The 22,506-nt window shown below is 39.9% G+C and overlaps 1 long non-coding RNA gene across 1 annotated transcript; it reads right to left on the bottom strand.

Moving 5' to 3' along the window:
• Positions 1-7,515: 7,515 nt before the first annotated feature.
• On the bottom strand, positions 7,516-9,560 carry LOC131554916 (uncharacterized). The gene is made up of 3 exons (XR_009274474.1): positions 9,507-9,560; positions 8,686-8,761; positions 7,516-7,877 (listed from the first exon to the last, which is right to left on the bottom strand). It is a non-coding gene; the product is annotated as an uncharacterized LOC131554916 (long non-coding RNA).
• Between the last annotated feature and the right edge of the window lie 12,946 nt (positions 9,561-22,506).

The following is a 22,506-nucleotide window of genomic DNA, read 5'->3' as shown; positions in this document are numbered from 1 at the left end:
AGTCATTCAGCTCTTTGTTCTGGGGGAAAAAAAAAAGGAAATTAGTGTGATAAAATGGTTGGGGGTCCTAAATTTATGCTCCTCAAATAAATCCTTTACTATGTTGCTTTCACGGCTGCCCGGAAAGAAAAATTTTTAATTTGCATCTCAATATCAAATGAAAAATATTTTGTCACACTGTTTAGAGGGCAGCTTAATATATCACTCTTCTTTGAATTACTTTAGGGAATTAAAAACTGTGTCTTGTACCTATGAGGGTAATATGGATATTTGTAGTCCTAGTGCTGCTTTGTTTAATTTTGCATAGTGAAAGGTATTTAGCAATAATTAAGTTGAATTTTTTTCTGCAAATCTTATATCCATCCTACGTAATGACTGAGACGTGAAATTGCAACACATAAACAAAGAAATATGCAAGAATCAACACGGGTTTTTTTGTAAAAAGATTAAATTAACTGTCTTCCCATCACACAGTTTTATTCATCTGTATTCACTGCTGTTAGACAAGCATTGACTACAGACTTTCTGATTCCATATTGTCTGTAATTTTAGTGCTGCATTCCTTGCTTATGATGTTGTGCTCAGAAGCAACTGGCTGGTTATACTCACCTCTTTATCATTCTGCCTTTCCTCAGTTTGACCTGTACTTTAACTTTTGTTGTAATATGATGTTTATCTGTAGAGTTATCAAAGTTTAGAATCTCACTATGTTTTCATATGATGACTGAAAAAGCATATCTCATACCATGTATCTTCAATAACATAAGGCAGGATCTTGACAAGAGTTATTGTTCAATATTAAACTCTATGGAACTTCAATGAGACAAAAAAAGTCTGTTCAGTCTGTTCAGTCAGCTACTAAATAACTGCAGTTGCAATCCTAAATATCCTTCAGCTTTTTACGAACAACATGGGACCAAAGCCAGCAAGCCAATATTAAATTTGAGAAAGATTGGTCAGTGAGGTTTTTTCTATTACATGATTGCTATGTGCGGTATATAATTTTGTGTCAGTTGCCAGTTTATTACATTTGTGTGTACATAATTATTTTAAAGAGATAGATATTCATATTGACACATATTTAAATTTTGACAATCACATTACTTGAATTTTCCCAAGTTGCACTCTATCGCAGAAAAAAAATCCCTGAAACAAATCCTTAGATGATTTATGATGGTAGAATTTCATAGATTAAATTTCATCCACTCTCTTGCTATTTACATTATGTAAAATTATATAAACTCAGGTAAATTTCATCATGTATGCTTGCCAGAAATGTCAAGAAACTATGCTATTTTCATTGGAGAGCCCATATTTTACTATTAACCTGCAACTTAACTGAGCACTAAAACCAAAAAATGTAAAGAAACTAAATGCAGCATTTCATAGAGTACAGACAACACCTACACCAGTGTGTAATGCCCTTTCTACACTAAATATTGTGTGGTTGTTTTGCTTTAATATTATTATATTGTTTTGGAAAAGGTGGAAGCTAAAGTAAGCTAGCTGTGCTTGCCAGTGCTAGAATTGTCACCTGCAGCATTGTGGTACCTATTATAAATGGGCAGTACAGCATAATTTATGTGCATAGTTCTTGCTCCATATTTATGTCACTATGGGTCTTTTCATTTCCTTCATTAATCTTGGATAAAAGGGTTTAGTTCAGTTTCAAAATACAGGTAGCACTTTGGTTCCAGGTGAATTAAACAGATCCATTCTGAAACTTGCCTCTCTGACATACCTGCAATAAGGCACAGGGTCCAGTGTTCAGCCAGGAGTCTCATGTTCATCTGTCTGAGCACGTGCTACAACTTCTGTCACAGAGGAATAGAGAAAGAAAAAGAAAACACTTTCCCCTGTTAATGTCGCTATCCTCCCTAACAATATTTGGGAAATCATGTTTGCAGTCACGCTTGTCAGGCTGTGAGAGGGAGGACATACTGACCACACTACACTCTGATTAAGCAAATGTCATTATGGGTTGGGGACTGTGACATCATTACCTCTTGCTGTGAATGGTGAAATAAACAAGTTGAACAGTGTATATACCATAATGCAAAACGGTGAAATTATTACTTATAAAAGTAGATTTTTTTTTTATTATAATCAATACGTAAGAGTCTGGTTCTCCTTCCTTCTCAGTTTTTCTCTGCTCTGCCATGATCTCCTCCATGGGCTTCAGGGGAACACCCTGGCCCACCACACCTTCTCCACAGGCTACAGGGGAGTGAATTCTGCTCCAGTGCCTGGACCACCTCCTCCTCCTCCTTCTTCTCTGACCTTTCTGTCTGCAGGTTTATTTCTCACAATTGTGACTTTTTATTTATTACAATTTTATTTCTAGTAAAGAAATTTTTAAATCAGGGTAAAGGAAAACTATTTATATTTGATTATTATCTCAAACAAAAAGGGGGGGTTCTTCTTTCTGTATTTTTTTTTTAATTTTATTTTCTGTGTTTGGTAGGATCTTCATTCAAATTAGCTTATACTATTATGTTTATTTTAATTAATTACTTAAAGCAAAATACTGTTCCAACATATAAAAAATACATTAATGAAAATTTTGGAAACTCCAGAATAGTGAAAGGACAAAATATTAAAGTAACAACATCACCGTTCAAAAACACAGCTATAGATCTTCGTGTTATATTTCTCTATGTGAGTATTTATAATTATTTAAAGTCACATTCTGAACAAGTAGGTGGTAAGCTTTATTGGTGAAAATCACCACAGGACAATACTCTTAGTGAAAAACAAAAAGAGTGAAGACCAAATTCTAAACAATCTGATACCTGAAACATGCAGGGTTCAGGTAAGATTATGAGATGCATAAATAATTCTTTAACTCACAGAACATTTGATTCCATGTTTTTACCAGGACCTACACTAAAGATAGCTTAGCCAACATGAGTTAACTTGTACCACACTTTCACTTCTTGGGTAATTTTGGAGCAAGCCAGACTCTTGGCACGATTGAGGCTAAAAACTCAATTTTTACAGTTGTTTATAACTGTAAGAAACCAATACAAAACACTGAAGTTTTAGAACATCACATGTTTCCAGCTGCATGTTCTTTCTCCCAGTAGGATACTAAGTGCCTGAAGTAACAAGTGTTGCCATAACATATCCTAAGTTCTTTGTGAGGCTTTTCTCTAATTAGTTTATTATAAGGCACCAAGGTCTGCAAGACTGGAGGTGTTTTTCCCCATTATTGACACAATACAAATCAGATAGGAAGAGAAAACAGGACATGTTTGTCTCTTTTGAAACTGAAAATCAGGCACTTATCATATCCTCAGATTCTGAAGATGGCTCTTTTATGATAATTTTGTCATCTTCCTTTCATTTGTTGAGTATTCATTGTTATGTCCAAAAGCTGATTGCACCTTTTCTTGCTCTTCCATTACTTGGTGGGTTTTTTTAAGCTTTTCACACACGGAAAATAGAATACAGTGATAAAAAATTGTTGCATATTTGAGGGTAAATTGCATATTTAAGGTAAAAGTATTGTGGATGTGGACTGTTTCAAAGAAATAAACTGTGGAAGTGTGAAATAGAAAGTACATACTGACACAGATTACAGGGGAAAAGTTAGATCCAACGGTCAGGACTGTGGGATAAAGGCACCCTCCCTCACCACTATTAAAATAAACATTCATACAAGGGCTCAGTAAAATAAATTGTTTCTTCCTTTGCTTGAGTAAGTGCTGGTTCACATCCTGTATATGAAATAACTTTCACTACATATTTTATTTTAGTCAATGCAGCTAATTAGAGATTTAATTAAAATGATTAGATGATTTTTCTTTTCATAAACATATTTGGCATTTATATTGCTACAACTGGGATTTATATCTCAATTTGTAAAAAAGTCCCAGCAGACATGAGCCCTAATTACCTTAAAGCTCTACACAATATTTTGAAAGAAACCCTTAGTTACAGTGAAATTATGCATCATCAACATAGGGAAGGTATATAGATCAGTAATATTTTTTAACGTTGAGCTACATATTTCCTCTCTAGCCTATGACCAACTAATTTGATTTATTACACCATAATAAGGGCCTATTGTACATTTGAATAAGCTAATTTCTTACAAAGGAGATGCAAAAGAACTTTTAATAGATTCACCTGAAATTCTGGAAAATGATAAATGTTTAATAAAGAATTTCATAACTGAAAATTTTCAACCGAATTGAACAACATACTTAAAAGCTTTAAAAGCATATTTACTCTGATACTTCAGTGTTACAATGTGCACAGCAATATCAACTGATTACAAGGATAAAATAATACCATTTCTTGTGAGTTAGTAGTAAGGGTTTGTTTGGGGTTTTTTTTTTTTTTTGCCTGAAGGATTATTTATGGAACTCCATACATAAGGATATAACTAGAAAGGAAGAAAACTGTTTTGTGTTTGTATACAGACACCTGCATGTGTATGTATATTATAAATATATACACATGTATATATCTAGATGGTTGTACCATATAGAGGGGGTTTTGTTTGTTTTCATAATGCCATCTGGCAATATTAAATATAATTATTGTAGGGTAAAAAAAAAACTTACTTTGTGGAAAACTAACATTTTAAATATAAATATATCTGATTTATTTCTTTATCTGCTTTTCTTATCCAAAAGGGTAATGAACTAAAGCTCTTTGGAGGCAAACAGCTGAAGAAAGCAATTTGTTAAGTTTGATTTATTTCTATTTTAAGCAACACAGAAACTGTACTTGGAGTACATGAAAATTCTGATAAAACTTAAAATAAAGATGATTTTTTATTCTAGATTTTGAAAGCTATAATTCACACTTTTATACTGCTTGATAAATGTTATCCCAAAGATGCTCAATTCTTTAATAAATTTAGTTGTCCTAATAGTGTTCATTTTTGAAGAAATTTAGTCCCAATTTGATTTGTTTCATTTATTTTCCCTATGTGTAGTTAATTTTTGATACTTGCACCATTTTTTTCTTTTTTTAAATAATGCACATTATAATTATTTAATAAACCTAACAAAACTAAATACAGGAATTTATTAACAGTTGACCTGGTCAAAGTTCAAGAAAGTTATATTTGTATAAAACCAAATTGCCCTTTTTATTAATTCTTGCCCTTTCTGTAAATTCACATTTACAGATCATAAAATGTAGTATCTGACTCTTCAGCATACACTCACTAATGCACTGTTTCTTTTTAAACTTCCCTATGCTTGCATTCTTTATCTTCCTGAAGCTTGATTTCAGTAATAAAAGTTTCCCACTATTGTAGGCTCTCGCTCTTCTCATTCTGCAGTATCTGAAATCCGCTGTCAAATGTATATTGGACAATAAACACCGTTTTCACTACCATTCATTATCTCTAGATCTGTGAAGAAATATTAGCTGTGACAGAACCTTTCAGTCTGTGAATTCAGCTGAAGAGGAGATTTAGGGTGACTACAGACAAGTGACATGTCTGAAAGACCATGGAAGGTAATAGCAATTGCATGTGGGGAGAACAAAATAAATTAGAATGTTGACACAAAGTAGAGTTGAGAAGCAAATTGCTGGGAAAGAGAAGATTGACAATATAGGCATAGCCTGAAATGAGTGTAAGGCCTTTTCTAAGGTGGTATTTTATAAGAACAGCAATGGACAGCCTGGAGAATTGAAAGTGAAAAAAGAATTATTGCAACCAGAAAGGGTGAGTAGATGAATAGACAGAATTAGAAGGGTAGGATGGAAAGAAATATTGAAATCAGATGATGTTCTAAGTTCAAGTTTAAAAAGACCTGAAGGATTCAGGGAGACAATGCTTTGTGGATGGTTGCCAAGAAATGCATTCCCAGTACTGATAAAAAAGAAATGGGAGAAGTGGTTGTACAATAGCATTATCATTGTGTCAGCTTGTTAGTGAAATAGCCAGGAAAAATTGGCTTCAACAAAGGCAGCCCCTCATCATAACATTATTTTTAAACAAATTAATGCTACTTTGTCAATGAAAATGTTTCCTACTTGCATATTCCAGCTAAGATATAAAGATACAGACTATTAATTATCTCTTTAAATAAATGAAATAAAAGTAATGCATATGTGTATGGTATTTTAGCCTAGTTAAAATTCTTATCCTGTTTTATTTAATTCAGAACTTTTTGATAGAAGAGACATCTTTTCATTAAAATCCTTTCTTAGGATTTTTTCCTGCTGAAGCTGAGAAATTTCAGCAACAAATGTAAACAATGGTTATCTGCTGCTGTGGAATGCAGCAGGTGGATCCGTGGTTGGTCTCCTGTGGATGTTTGGATTTACTGACCACTCACAGCAGAGCTGGGTCTCGCTCTCTGCTGAGACATAGCCCTTTGTTATTCATTCTTTTCTATTCTTAGCTTAGCTAGCCTTCTGAGAACTTTTCCTTCTATTTCTTTTTAGTATAGTTTTAATGTAGTATATATATCATAAAATAATAAATCAAGCCTTCTGAACATGGATCAACATTGTCGCCTCTCTCTTCACCTGCAACCCTTGTGACCTCATCACAGAGGAGAGTTTCTGCACAGTTAAAATTAGCTGTATTACTAGCTTTATTTCTGAGATGATAATCCTGGTTCTAAACTTGTCATGGGTGAAAACATACCTGCAAGGCAAGAAGAATGACAAGACCATCATTATAAAGTTTGTCCTTTTTTTCCAAAAGAAAATCTTACAGATATTTTGGCTTTATCTTCTGAGATTTTATAACACTCATGAAGCAGTTTTTCTTCATCTCTTCAGTTGTAAATGCTTTGATAATGGATAAACTGCAGCTCCTAACTACTAAGTCCCATAAAACTGCTGATAATTCATATAACCAGTAATGCACCATTTTCTTAACAGAGAAACAAAGAGTGGTCCAGCTAAATAATCATTTTTCAGCCTGCCAGCATAACAATATCTTACGTGCTTTGTGCATACCTATAATCTCAATGTATTTCAAATAGATAAAGGTCTTTTAATTCACAAGGATTAACTGCTTTTATTCAAGACCATTGCTTTTTCAGCTCTGGTTTATCAGGCATCTCAGAAATGCTTTCTGCGTGATTGCTTTGCAGTTATATTTTCTTGTAACTATCTGCTCTATTTTTCTCAGCTTTAATGAAAATGCACATTATACTAAACAGTCTTACTTATAGGTTTGTAATTTTCTCTTCAATTTTTCATTTCTGCATCTGTCAGAGTCTGCTTTTTGAGATGAATACTTTGAAATACTATTCATGCTGATATTTTGCAGACTGTACTTCTGAACAGCACCATACTCCTGGTTTGGTAAGGTATTATTTTTTCAGCAGAAGCAGGAACAGCAGATTCTTAACTTACATTGAAAATACTAGGCAATGATGGAAAAGACTGGGATTTTGAAACACTGAGTTCCAATTTCAGAACACCGAAGAACGCCAGTTATCAGCTTGTCTTATCATCTATGCATTTTTAAGTTTTAGATTTTTTTAAATACTGTCACATGAGTGAAGTAAATAGTGTTTTTAATGTGTGAAACTTGGAGATGCTACAGCAGAAATATGCTTATATATACTCTACAATATAAGCTATATAGTAATATACAAATACATTATAATTTATAATATATATAATACAGTAGGCTCATATAATTGTACAACATATTTAATATAAAATACAGTAAATATTATAAATTTTATAATTATACTATATAAATTTATTATAAAATTTATACATTTTTCAATTATACACTATATTAATATTGAAGCCAGACTGGAATATTATATTTGACTTAATGACCATTTTACAACTGGGTAAAATAGGAGGACTCTGGGAACTACTGAGCAGTCTGTCTCACCTCCATGCCCAGAAAGATCATGGAACAGGTTATCCTGGAAGATCTGTTGAGATGGAAGATAGAGAGGTGCTTAGATACAGCCCACATGGCTTCACTGAGGGCAGATTCTGCCTGCCTCATGGCATTCTGTGGTGGAGTAACCGCATCAGCAGACAAGGGAAGAGCTATAGATGTTGTCTACTTGCACTTATTTAAACACTCTGATAGAATCCCCCACAACATTCTTACTTGTACATTGCAGAGATATGGGTTTGATGGAGGGATTCTTAGTTTAATAAGGGTTTGGATGGATAGCCACACACAAAGAACTGCAGTTAATGACTCAATATTTAAATGTAAACCACTAATGGATGCTGTCCCTGCTGTCAGGTCTGGAATCAGTAATTTTTAATATCTTCATTAATGACCTAGATAATGGGATAGACTTCACCAAAAGCAAGTCTGCAGATGACACCAAGCTGAGTGATGCATTTGAGTTGCTAGAAGAAAGGGATTCCATCCAGAGGGACTTTTATAACCCCTCCTTGAGGAGTGGGCCTGTATGGAGCTTATGAAGATCAACAGGCTAAATTCAAAATCCTGCACATGGGTCATAACAATCCCCAGCACGGACTCAGGCACTAGCTGATTCAAAGCAGCCCTGAAGAATCTGGGGGTGGATGAAATATTGGACATGATCCATCAATGTGAGCATGAAGCTCAGAAAACCAATCATATTCTGAGCTGCATAAAAGGTAGTTCAGCTAGAAGATTGAGGGAGGTGATTCTCCCTGCTCTGTTCCACTCTTAATTGGCCTCACCTGGAGTACATCATCCATCTCTAGAGTCCAGAACACAGGAAAGATATGTACCTGTTAGAGAAGGTCCAGATGAGGGCCATAGAAATGATCAGGGGGCTGGAACACTTTTCCTAAAAAGAAAGGCAGCCTATAAAAAAAGATGGAAAAAGGCTTTTTACCAAAGGTGTATAGTGATAGTACAAGGGAGAATGCTTTTAAGTTCAAACCAGATAGGTTTACATTAGGCAAAAGAAAAAAACTTTTTTTTTTTAATAATGAGAATGGTGAGTGAATGGACCAGGCTACCCAAATAAATTTCACACAGGCCATCATTGAAAATGTTCAGTGCAGGTTAGAGGGGACCTTGAGCAACCTGTTCTATTGGAAGGTACTCCTGCTCATGGCAGGAGGGGTGCAATATGATCTTTCAAGGTCCCTTCTAACCCAAACCATTCTATAATTCTTTATTTATATCTATGTTCTGTCTGTATCTATTCTAGTTCTCTCTATGTCTTTCTTCTAGCATAGTTTTTTAAAATAAATATATGCAATATCAGCATGTATAAATATGCTACAGAAACCCTCTCATTAGGGGTAGAAATGAGGCAAGGCACAAACTTCTCGTTTACCACAGTATAAAAGGATCCTGGTTTACTCCTCCTTACAATTCAGTTATCCTGACTCCAACTATTCCCTGACTCTGCCTGCAGCAAGCTCCTGCTGTTGGTTTCTCTGTCAGACTCTGACTGCAGTTATTTCCTGCTATACTGTGACTGTGTGTATTACTTTGCAGACTCTGAATACAGGCTGCTCCTGCTAGACTATGACTTCAGATTCCAACAGCAGGCCCTAGCTGCAGACCCAGACCGACCTCAAAACAGTTATTCTCTCACCTGTTTCTGCCCAGTCCTTCTGGCTCAGCCCCTCCTTAGGATCATGAGTCTTCCTCCAGGTTCTCTCCTCGCTAGCCAACCCATCCCTTTTATCACACTTATCTTTATTAGTCACAGCTGTGACTCATTAAGAGCAAAGCTGTTCCTCTTCTTAGTACAACTGTGACTTATCAGGGATGAGATGTCCTCTAATCCCTTATTCTACACCTACATAAATATACATGTATATATATAGACTATTGATATCTAAATTCCAAATTCCCCTCTGGATGTTTAGCTACAAATGTCATAGTCATAAAAATTCACTTCTCAGCAGCTATTCAGCCAGAGGTATTCATCTTTCTAGCTATGCCCCTTTTTAACACTAATCTTCCATGTGGTCTTATACTCTGTTCCTGAATATATCCAGAAGCAATCTTACTTTGATTAGGTTGAATAGTCTTTTACCTTTCTCATGAAAATTTGAAGATGGTCTATAAACCAACCTTCTTCCTTATGTGAGTTCCTGGAAAGGTTTGAAAATTATAATATATTTGACTGATACAGAAAAATTAAAGGAAATATTGCTCAGGAAGCAGGTATAGATCCTCCACCCTATACCAAAACTACTGAGTACTAGGGGATTGACATAGATTCAACCATTTACAGAAAAGAAGGCTTCATGACATGTAAAGATTACTTCTGAAGACAAATGTCATCACTCTAAAAAAGTCCACCCTCCCTATTTCCTTCTTTAGCTTTTATTGATGAGCACACAATGATGTGGTCTGGGATATCTGTTTGTTCACTTGGGGTGGTCTCTCCTCGCGGTATCCCCTCACAGATTCTTGTGCACCTTCAGTCTACACTTTTGGGGAAGGGTGAGAAACAGAAAAGGCCTTGACACAGAATAAATGCTGCTCAGCAATAGCAAAAGTCTTGGTATGTTAGCAACACTTTGGTCACAGATGCCAACTGTAGGCCCACATAATCTTCAATGAAGAAAAGTAACTCTATTCCACCCCAGACCAGTACACAAACACAATCCACAGAGATCAAGATCTGGATCTATCCCTTTTCTGAATTTTCTAACTCTTGGAATACAGAAGGATGTTCACTCCTCTACAGAAAAGTTGATGGGAGGTATCATGTATATGCAAGTCAGTGGCTTCCATTTTATGCTGAGTTGTGAACCCAGAAGGACATGGGAGATTGGAGTCAGCTCCTGCAGAGACAAGAGATTGGTGATACCAGCTCCTACTGAGCTATTATCATATACTTAATTTCTGTTTTAATTTCTGTTTTAGGTGACGGAGGAAGATCAAAACAAAACAAAACCAGAAACCAACAAAATAAAACACATTAAGTAACATCTTTATCCTTTAAAAAGTGTTAAAGCCTATTATGGAAACTTTGGAAAGCAAGAGGTACAAGGAAATAAAAACAGACCTTGCTGGGAAATGTGGGAAAATAATTCTTGATATTGGCAACCATAATATTATATTCATGTTTGTAGACAGGCAGAATATTCTAAATACAAAGAATTTAACTTTTAACAGTTTATGTCTCGACTTCTCCCTTTCTCCCCCTGCACAAAATAGTAGTGAATATCTGCAGGAATATTGAAGTCTTAATGTGTTACTGCAGAGGTCCTTGTAGCAAAAGGCTGATACATTTCAAATCAAAACTAAATCACAGAGAGAAGTTTCTTAGGACATACTACTGAAGGTTGTTCATTATCAGAGACTGATGAGAAATGGAGTTACTGAAGGAAAGAAAAACGAAACAAAAGAAGTCCCTGAAGAAACAGCTATAGACTGACCCCTTCCCTCTGTAGAGTGCAAACTCATAATGAAGGATGTTCTCTGGTTTTCAACAGCCTAAAGCACTGAAGAAGATCTCAAGTATCACTTAAGACTGTAAGTGAGAAGGTGAGATTTATTCCCATTTCAATTAGAGCTGGATAGACTACTTTGATTAACTTCAGTTGCCATCACATTCTCACTACACACCTGTGACTCCTTTCTTGTATATGTTTATTCTATATGCTCAGTCATGCTGCTCTTTGATAATTTTCTTTCTGAAGTGGCTGAGTGGCTCTTAGAGTTACCAAAACAGAGCATACGCATTCTTTCTCTGCAAAGGTGCAGGAACACTTTTTGCCTTTCCTGTCTCCAGAGATCTAAAATGAAAGGCTAGAGTTCCCTCACTCATCGTACTGTACTTTAAATAGAGTGTAAAAGTATTGGACTATAGATAAAATAGCAACAATTTTTCAATATTTTGCAGGTGTTTTTTCTCATTTCTTAAAGTGCGAGTGAAGAATGCTGAGGACTAGATTGTGTTTCAATTTCCACTGTCAATAAAAGTCAATAACTGTGGATGCAGAATGATGTAAATGCTTAACTGTAGATGCTTTGGGTTGCCTGGCTATAAAGTGAGTCCATCTGAGGGCTGAAAAGCAGCACAGCCATGGTCTAATCAAGGACATTTACCGCACAGATTGTCAGAGATCATAAGATTCCCCCAGGCATATAACTTCTTGTCTGCAAAAAAAAGTTATGAAGTTGCTGTTTTCCAAAAATGGGAAAAAAATTAGAGATGAGAAGAAGAAAAGAGTCCTGTAACTCTCACTCTCTACATTTCTATTGCACAGTATTTCTATGGATTTTTAAGGATTGTCTTGTGCTTGTCTCCTTTAGGACAATAAGTATCCATTCACAGAACCACAGAATCATAGAATAGCTTTTGGGGAAGATATGTTAAAGATTGTTTAGTTTCAACTCACCTGCAGTAAGGAGGGACATTTTTCACTAGCCCAGGTTTCTCAGAACCCTATCCCATCTGACCTTGAACACTTCCAGGGGTGGGATTGACACAACCTCTCTGTGCTATCTGTTTGTGAGGTGACCACCCTCAATCTAAAACAGGATGATGCTATTTTTACACTGCCAATTATCCTAATTTATCCAAAAATTTTCCTATTGCCTTCTGCATCACCTGCTTGACTTCCAACATGTGGCAATTGCTTGCCTCTGTGCCCTTAGCAGGTCATCACCATCACTTTAAAAAGTGACCAGCACTGATGGGCCTCATCACCTGCAAAAACAGTTTCCTGAGGGTCCTTACTCACTAATTCACTAAGCAGCCTGAAGTCTTCTCTCCTCATGTCCAGAGCTGAGGTTTTGCTGGAATTTTTCCTTCTGTCAAGAGAGATTTTAAACCAGATCTTTTTGTGGATGCTGTGGCCACCAGTTTTTATGTTACTTACAAGATACACTTTCTTGACAAGCAGTAGACCAAGGGCATCTTTCCTAGTCAGATCCCTCAGGATCTGTTCCATAAAATTGTCATCCTGTTTTTTTTAGGAATCTTCTGACCTGGGTTGTACCAGCTCTGTGACTGTTTCAGTTAATTTCTGGCAAGTTGAAGTCCCCAATAAGGACAGGGCAGTTCACTTGGAAGTGTCCCTTAGCTCCTCAAAGAATAATTGATGTCATTATCATGGCCAGAAGGTCTATAGTAGACTCCCACAGTGACATCCTCATTATTTGTTTACCCCTTGATTCTCACTCAGAGACTTTCAACTGTGCCATTGCCAGCTGTGAGCTCCATACATTCTAACTCGTCTATTACATACAGTGCCACCCCTCTGCCTCTTCTGCTCTGCCTTTCACTCCTGAAGAGCCTGGAACTTCCAACAGGGCACTCATCACATCACTCATCCCAACAGGTTTCACTCATGCAATGATGGCAAATCCCTGGCACTGGGCCAAAGCCTTGAGCTTCTGCTTTTTGTTCCTCACACTTCCTGCATAAGAGTAAACATTTCAGGTGTGGTACATTACAGTCAACACCTTATGAAGTAGATTGAGGGACCCCCATTAGTGCTAGCTTCGTCAAGTACATCATGCCTCTGCTCATCACCGGTGAGCCTGATTTTGTCCCTTTCCCCCCTTCCAAGTTATTTTACAGCTCTGTCAGCTAGCCCCACTAGCTCCTGTGCTAGAACTCCTTTTTTCCTCTGAGATAGGTGCATCCCATCAGGTGTCAGTAGAACAAGCATTGAGTAGATCCTCCCATGACCAACAAACCCAAAAGTTTTCCACTGACACCAACCTCAGAGCCAGGCATCAACCTGATGGATCTGCCTATTCCTATTTGTTGTTACAGAAGGATTGAGGAAATCACTACCTGTGCTCCTGATCCCTCTACCAATCATACCAGAGCCCTGAAGCCTCTTTTGATTTCTCTTGGACTTCTCTTTGTTATTTCATCACTGCTAGTTTGAACACTAACAAGACAGCCTTTCTATACTGGAGAATTTTTCAGTAATGTCCCTTATCCATGCCCCTGGGAGACAGCAGACCTTCCTGTGAGTTGGGTCTGGTCTGCACATTGAACTACCTGTTCCCCTTATTACAACTACTCTTCTTTTTCCTCTCAAAAAAGGAGGCTGTGGCACAGGGTACAGGTGGTGTTGTTTTAGGAAGCCCCATTATGGCAGAAGGACCTTTGCCCACCTCATCAGCAGTCTGGCATTCTAGAGCATCATACTTGTCGAAGAAGACACCAGTCCTACTAATCAAATTCTGGGAAGAAGGAGGAATCTTCCTCCTGGTGCACGCAGAGGCATGCTTACAATCTTCATCGGCAACAAATCCTTGGCTAACAATACTTTGACTAATTAGGACTGTGTGCTTCAGGGTTCAGAGTCTCCATCTGCTTCTCCACTATAATGGAGATTTGAGACTCCCAAGAGTCTTGAGACTGTAGTATCTCTCAAAGTCATTGGTCTGTGTCTTGCTCATTTGCTCAAATACTACTCAGCCTGTCCATTTCTTCCTGTAGCTCCTTCACATGGTGACACAGCTCCTCAACCACAGCACACCTTCTGCAAAATAGGTATTTGCTTGCCCCATACTTAGGAAGAGACATCAGGCACTCTGTGACCTGGAGAGCTCCATCTACCATAGGTAGGCCTGGCTGGCTGGAGGTCTTGGACACAGCTGTTTTAGTGACCCTTGCAGCTACATGGGATTGAGTTTTGGGACACGTCAACACCAAAACTGAGGAAGATTAATCTGGTATGCCTGTAACACTGGGGCTTCTTTGCTCTTCCTTACCAGCTACTGAGTGCATTGCTGCCTCTATTGGCTGCACTCCAGCAGCCAGAGGAGCCCTTCCTGCTCATCCTACCTGCACAAACTGCCCTGCAAACTGCCTTGCCACACCCTCACTGATGTGCCACATGCCTGTTTGCCATGCTCCTGGTCACTCACAACCCCTGGAGTAATTTAAATCACCCTCAGTTGCTCCTGGCACCATCCTCTCCTCCCCTGATTGCCTGCCAAGGGCTTCCAGATTGTGACGAGGCTCAGAGCTGCTACACCAGTTCCTGTACTTGGGAATTCCCCCTGTACAGCTTGATTGCAGCCCTGGTTCTTCACTCACTGCCACTTGAGCCTCATCAACTGAGTTGTTGAACTCCATCTTTTAAAGAGGAAACAAAATAAAATTTCCTTTCTGCTCCTCTAGGACAGAAAGAGATTTTTCCACTATTTATACTCATGAGAAAGTGAACTCAGTGCATACCGATGAACATTGTGTTTGTTTGACAGTGACAGTGAGCTCAGAAAATGTTCAGGGAAAACACAGGGGTAAATTTGAGAAGCTGTTGTGTTATTAGACCTCTGTGAAATAAGACTCAGTGGAAACAGCATGATATAGAAAGGCCTGAAGAGCCCTTTCTACCAATTTAGCAATATTTTTGTTCTAGAGTGTGCAAAGATTATGATGATGCCTTGTCTGTGTACCATTGTCTCATCCTTGGTGGCTACTTAACAACCTTCTCAGCACTGGGATTATGCAAAAACAATATTTTGCAGTCTTTTTTCTTCTCAAATATTTTCATAAAAATGGTGTACTGTTGGTTTAAATACTAGTGGCAAAAAAGCAACGTCTAATTTAATTATTTTATTGCATGAGAAAGTGAAACCTCCATGTTTCCAATATTTTAAGTTCAGAAAGCAAATAAATGCTTCTCTGTTGAGTTTAATCCAGTAAAATAAACACTTTTAGTATTTGTTTATGGTAATGTTTCAAAAATAAGTTTAACAAATCGCAGTCACTTCTTGAGTTGGTCTCCTTGAAGAATCCTCATTCGATGTCACAGTACTAAAGAAAGCTCTGAAATATATGAGATGTAAACATTCCCAAATTAAAAACAAAAAATCAAACCAAAATTAAACAAGAAAAATCTCACAATATAAAATATAATATATATCCTTGAATATTTATGTTACCTATGAGGAAAAGATTAATTAATTTTCCAGTACATTTTTAAAATAAAAATTATTTAATAAATCCAGTGAAAAAACCTACAAAAAAGGATGGATAAAATTTTTTTTTAAATGGCATGTATAAAGTTCACACAACAGCTAAGACACGTGCTCCTTTTCATCACATTTTACATGCTTTTATGGTTTACCAGAATTCAAGATATGATTTATTTGGAGATTTTTTTGCTTTTCCCTACTGCTGAAAGTAAAAGAAAGTGCTAAAATGTCTCTTTTTATGCCTGGTTTTGTTTTTCATGAGTTTAGTTGTTTGTTTGTTTTCTTAGTTTGTTGGGGTTTGGTGGTGGTGGTTTGGGAGTTGTTTGGTTTGGTTTTGGGGTTTTTTTTGTTTTGGTTTGTTTTTTTTTTTCAGTTTGGTTTTGTTTTTTTAGTTTGAAGAAAAGGTTCATTCAGCTTTAATTAGAACATTTCCTATTTGGTGGTTGATTTTTTTTCCTAGGGTTTTTTTTTTTTTGGTTGTTTGGTTTGGTTTTTTTTGTTTGTTTGTTTGTATTTGGTTTTCTAATTATCTTTAGTTTTCTAATTATTCTTACTTTTTCAGACAGATGAAGTGGCAGCTGTATGAGGCAGATATTTTCCCCCAGTTTGACACACAACTGTAAATACAGTGAGTGGGCATATCTAATAAAGCTGTTAAAATATTACGATCTCTTCTGATCAGCAAAAAAAGTGCTAAGGGAACCAAGTAGGGAAATAATTTAATTCTTCACTGACATTTTTAAAGTTCACACAACTCAGGAGAGATTCCTAAGGATTGAAAAGCAGCAAAGAGAACTTCATTATATTCCATTAAATGGTCATGAGGGAAAACAGTGAGTTTATAATTTTCTGGGAGAAAATACAGGAACTCTCACATGAAATGTCCAATGTAAAGTAAATCCACATAGCTTGATTAAGGATAGTCAGCATGGATTCAGACAGGAGAGGTCATGCTTAGCTAACCTGCTGGAGTTCTTTGAAGATATTACTGCCACAACAGATGAGGACAATTCAGCAGATGGTAGTATATTTAGATTTTCAAAAACCCTTAGCAAGGTTCCACATCAGAGATGAATGACTAAAACTAAAGAGTCGTAAAATGGAAGATAAAATGGAAGAGTAATGTAAATGTTTCCCTTGATACAAACTGGTTTTCAGCTTGCAAGTAGCCTAGATTGGGGCAGGCCAATAAGTCACTTTTCAGTACTCCTGTTCACAGTTACTGTTGGTATGTTAGGTACTGCAGTTGGGAGCAAAATTGACAATGGAGGTGATGGTCTGACTGGAAACAGAAGAAATACATGAGAAAAGGTGAGAGACAGTTAAGCCATATATATATAAAATCTAAATATTTCAAATAATTTAATATAGGGTGCTTCTGGCCAGGCAACTATAATAGAGTTAGCAGTGGAAAAGGTACATAATTGTTTGCTTAAAATTTTTTGGTGTCAGGAAATTGCAATGAAAATGAAACTTTTTTTTTTTCTAGTTGGATACCTCTGGTAAGAATAAGTATAGATTCTTCTCAAGTTGTTTGGCTTGAATAGGGTTGCTGCAGAAAGTTTGAGGGCCTCAAAGAAATTTGCTACCTGCTCAGTTAAAAATTGTCTGCTTTCTTATTTTGCATAGCAGTTTTAATCAGTGTGGAATAGTACTGCTAAAAACCAAGTCTAACAAATTTTACTTGCAAATCATCTTAGAAAAGGAAGGGGAGAGTTTAACTAGATTTCAGATGGAGAGGAGAGGAGAGGAGAGGAGAGGAGAGGAGAGGAGAGGAGAGGAGAGGAGAGGAGAGGAGAGGAGAGGAGAGGAGAGGAGAGGAGAGGAGAGGAGAGGAGAGGAGAGGAGAGGAGAGGAGAGGAGAGAGGAAGGAAGTGTCGGAAGGAAGTGTCGGAAGGAAGGAAGTGTCGGAAGGAAGTGTCGGAAGGAAGGAAGTGTCGGAAGGAAGTGTCGGAAGGAAGAAAGTGTCGGAAGGAAGTGTCGGAAGGAAGGAAGGAAGTGGCGGAAGGAAGTGGCGGAAGGAAGTGGCGGAAGGAAGTGGCGGAAGGAAGTGGCGGAAGGAAGTGGCGGAAGGAAGGAAGTGGCGGAAGGAAGTGGCGGAAGGAAGGAAGGAAGTGGCGGAAGGAAGGAAGGAAGTGGCGGAAGGAAGGAAGTGGCGGAAGGAAGGAAGGAAGTGGCGGAAGGAAGGAAGGAAGGAAGGAAGGAAGGAAGGAAGGAAGGAAGGAAGGAAGGAAGGAAGTGGCGGAAGGAAGTGGCGGAAGGAAGGAAGGAAGGAAGGAAGGAAGGAAGGAAGGAAGGAAGGAAGGAAGGAAGGAAGGAAGGAAGTGGCGGAAGGAAGGAAGGAAGGAAGGAAGGAAGGAAGGAAGGAAGGAAGGAAGGAAGGAAGGAAGGAAGGAAGGAAGGAAGGAAGGAAGGAAGGAAGGAAGTGGCGGAAGGAAGTGGCGGAAGGAAGTGGCGGAAGGAAGTGGCGGAAGGAAGGAAGTGGCGGAAGGAAGGAAGTGGCGGAAGGAAGGAAGGAAGTGGCGGAAGGAAGGAAGGAAGTGGCGGAAGGAAGGAAGGAAGGAAGGAAGGAAGGAAGGAAGGAAGGAAGGAAGTGGCGGAAGGAAGGAAGTGGCGGAAGGAAGGAAGGAAGGAAGGAAGTGGCGGAAGGAAGTGGCGGAAGGAAGTGGCGGAAGGAAGGAAGGAAGTGGCGGAAGGAAGTGGCGGAAGGAAGGAAGTGGCGGAAGGAAGTGGCGGAAGGAAGGAAGTGGCGGAAGGAAGTGGCGGAAGGAAGGAAGTGGCGGAAGGAAGTGGCGGAAGGAAGTGGCGGAAGGAAGTGGCGGAAGGAAGTGGCGGAAGGAAGTGGCGGAAGGAAGGAAGGAAGGAAGTGGCGGAAGGAAGGAAGGAAGGAAGTGGCGGAAGGAAGGAAGGAAGTGGCGGAAGGAAGGAAGGAAGTGGCGGAAGGAAGGAAGGAAGTGGCGGAAGGAAGGAAGTGGCGGAAGGAAGTGGCGGAAGGAAGTGGCGGAAGGAAGTGGCGGAAAGAAGTGGCGGAAGGAAGGAAGGAAGGAAGTGGCGGAAGGAAGGAAGTGGCGGAAGGAAGGAAGTGGCGGAAGGAAGGAAGTGGCGGAAGGAAGGAAGGAAGGAAGGAAGGAAGGAAGGAAGGAAGTGGCGGAAGGAAGTGGCGGAAGGAAGTGGCGGAAGGAAGTGGCGGAAGGAAGGAAGGAAGTGGCGGAAGGAAGGAAGGAAGGAAGGAAGGAAGGAAGGAAGGAAGGAAGGAAGGAAGGAAGTGGCGGAAGGAAGTGGCGGAAGGAAGGAAGGAAGTGGCGGAAGGAAGGAAGGAAGGAAGGAAGGAAGGAAGTGGCGGAAGGAAGGAAGTGGCGGAAGGAAGTGGCGGAAGGAAGGAAGTGGCGGAAGGAAGTGGCGGAAGGAAGGAAGGAAGGAAGGAAGGAAGGAAGGAAGGAAGGAAGTGGCGGAAGGAAGGAAGGAAGGAAGTGGCGGAAGGAAGGAAGTGGCGGAAGGAAGGAAGTGGCGGAAGTGGCGGAAGGAAGTGGCGGAAGGAAGTGGCGGAAGGAAGGAAGTGGCGGAAGGAAGGAAGTGGCGGAAGGAAGGAAGTGGCGGAAGGAAGGAAGGAAGGAAGGAAGGAAGGAAGGAAGGAAGGAAGGAAGGAAGGAAGGAAGGAAGGAAGGAAGGAAGGAAGGAAGGAAGGAAGGAAGGAAGTGGCGGAAGGAAGGAAGGAAGTGGCGGAAGGAAGTGGCGGAAGGAAGTGGCGGAAGGAAGGAAGGAAGGAAGTGGCGGAAGGAAGGAAGTGGCGGAAGGAAGGAAGGAAGGAAGGAAGGAAGGAAGGAAGGAAGGAAGGAAGGAAGGAAGGAAGGAAGTGGCGGAAGGAAGTGGCGGAAGGAAGTGGCGGAAGGAAGTGGCGGAAGGAAGTGGCGGAAGGAAGTGGCGGAAGGAAGTGGCGGAAGGAAGGAAGGAAGGAAGGAAGGAAGGAAGGAAGGAAGGAAGGAAGGAAGTGGCGGAAGGAAGGAAGGAAGGAAGGAAGGAAGGAAGGAAGGAAGGAAGGAAGGAAGGAAGGAAGGAAGTGGCGGAAGGAAGTGGCGGAAGGAAGTGGCGGAAGGAAGTGGCGGAAGGAAGGAAGTGGCGGAAGGAAGGAAGTGGCGGAAGGAAGGAAGTGGCGGAAGGAAGGAAGGAAGTGGCGGAAGGAAGGAAGGAAGTGGCGGAAGGAAGGAAGGAAGGAAGGAAGGAAGGAAGGAAGTGGCGGAAGGAAGGAAGTGGCGGAAGGAAGGAAGGAAGGAAGGAAGTGGCGGAAGGAAGTGGCGGAAGGAAGTGGCGGAAGGAAGGAAGGAAGTGGCGGAAGGAAGTGGCGGAAGGAAGGAAGTGGCGGAAGGAAGTGGCGGAAGGAAGGAAGTGGCGGAAGGAAGTGGCGGAAGGAAGGAAGTGGCGGAAGGAAGTGGCGGAAGGAAGTGGCGGAAGGAAGTGGCGGAAGGAAGTGGCGGAAGGAAGTGGCGGAAGGAAGGAAGGAAGGAAGTGGCGGAAGGAAGGAAGGAAGTGGCGGAAGGAAGGAAGGAAGTGGCGGAAGGAAGGAAGGAAGTGGCGGAAGGAAGGAAGTGGCGGAAGGAAGTGGCGGAAGGAAGTGGCGGAAGGAAGTGGCGGAAAGAAGTGGCGGAAGGAAGGAAGGAAGGAAGTGGCGGAAGGAAGGAAGTGGCGGAAGGAAGGAAGTGGCGGAAGGAAGGAAGTGGCGGAAGGAAGGAAGGAAGGAAGGAAGGAAGGAAGTGGCGGAAGGAAGTGGCGGAAGGAAGTGGCGGAAGGAAGTGGCGGAAGGAAGGAAGGAAGTGGCGGAAGGAAGGAAGGAAGGAAGGAAGGAAGGAAGGAAGGAAGGAAGGAAGGAAGGAAGGAAGGAAGGAAGGAAGGAAGGAAGGAAGGAAGGAAGGAAGGAAGTGGCGGAAGGAAGTGGCGGAAGGAAGGAAGGAAGTGGCGGAAGGAAGGAAGGAAGGAAGGAAGGAAGGAAGGAAGGAAGTAAGTGGCGGAAGGAAGGAAGTGGCGGAAGGAAGTGGCGGAAGGAAGGAAGTGGCGGAAGGAAGTGGCGGAAGGAAGGAAGGAAGGAAGGAAGGAAGGAAGGAAGGAAGGAAGGAAGTGGCGGAAGGAAGGAAGGAAGGAAGTGGCGGAAGGAAGGAAGTGGCGGAAGGAAGGAAGTGGCGGAAGTGGCGGAAGGAAGTGGCGGAAGGAAGTGGCGGAAGGAAGTGGCGGAAGGAAGGAAGTGGCGGAAGGAAGGAAGTGGCGGAAGGAAGGAAGTGGCGGAAGGAAGGAAGGAAGGAAGGAAGGAAGGAAGGAAGGAAGGAAGGAAGGAAGGAAGGAAGGAAGGAAGTGGCGGAAGGAAGGAAGGAAGTGGCGGAAGGAAGTGGCGGAAGGAAGTGGCGGAAGGAAGTGGCGGAAGGAAGGAAGTGGCGGAAGGAAGGAAGTGGCGGAAGGAAGGAAGGAAGGAAGGAAGGAAGGAAGTGGCGGAAGGAAGTGGCGGAAGGAAGTGGCGGAAGGAAGTGGCGGAAGGAAGTGGCGGAAGGAAGTGGCGGAAGGAAGTGGCGGAAGGAAGTGGCGGAAGGAAGTGGCGGAAGGAAGGAAGGAAGGAAGGAAGGAAGGAAGGAAGGAAGGAAGGAAGGAAGGAAGGAAATCTACAGATATGTGATAATTCAGATCGAACTAATTCTCATTCATCTTGAAATTTTCTAGTGGCTCTCAAAACACTAAAGGATAAACTGAATGCCAATTAAATGCTGCTGGTTGTCAAAAGCAAAATATCAATAAAACTTCTTGAATAAAAGGAGAATGGAATTCCTGCAGCAACCCAGCTTAGAAAGCTAAGAAATAAACCTACATAAATAGAAATGGGAGATGATTTTCTTTACTAGTTTCTAAATTATACCATTATGTACCTTACCAAACTGCAGTCATGACTTGTTCTTTTCTCTTTTATTTTTTTCTTTCTTTTTTTTTTTTTATAACTAGTTGCGTAGTAGCTTAGTTCATAAAAAATATATCTTAAGTACTGAAATGAATCTCCTATACCTAACTGCATATTGTTTGCAATCAAAGAGGATATTAGAGTTACAATAATCTGTTTGCTATGATGGTATTACAGAATATTATAAACAGAAAATATTTTTCAGTTTTGCAGTTCTGCCAGTAGGTGGTACTAGTAGTTTCTAAATTTGATAATAAATGTCTTCAACTTGAGTATTACACTTTTCTGTCACAGCAAGTAATGTTTCTACTCTACGGAAAATAACTTATTTATATTTGATGCACTTTCACTCAAGGGCAGATTTTAATTCAGTTATTATTTCTTTTGGTGGAGATGTCTGTAAAGTATCCTTTAAAAGGCAGTTTAGAATTGGTGTGACAAATTATTACATCTACTAATTAGATTTCAATTGAAAGGTAATATAAAAATATATTTTATAAAATGTTTCCTTAGTTTTACAGCATTTGAATCTTCAAGATACAGCTCAGAATTCAGCTGTAAAATTTTTTAGCAATATTTGCTGTCAAGATTCAGAAGTGAGTCATTCAAGTAGTCTCACTTCTTCTTTTTAATTCAATATAGGGGCTGTTAAGTCTTGAAAATTATCTGTTGGTTTGCTGTGTAGGTCTTTTAAGCATATGGGTGTACCTGAAGTAAAATTCCTTTTTTTCTCCCTACTTAGGGGACAGTC

This window comes from Ammospiza caudacuta, chromosome 2, assembly GCF_027887145.1.
Source record: "Ammospiza caudacuta isolate bAmmCau1 chromosome 2, bAmmCau1.pri, whole genome shotgun sequence".
NCBI classification, from domain to species: Eukaryota; Metazoa; Chordata; class Aves; order Passeriformes; family Passerellidae; genus Ammospiza; species Ammospiza caudacuta.
Note: the sequence above shows the minus strand (reverse complement) of the source record. Positions and strands in the feature narration are given on the sequence as shown.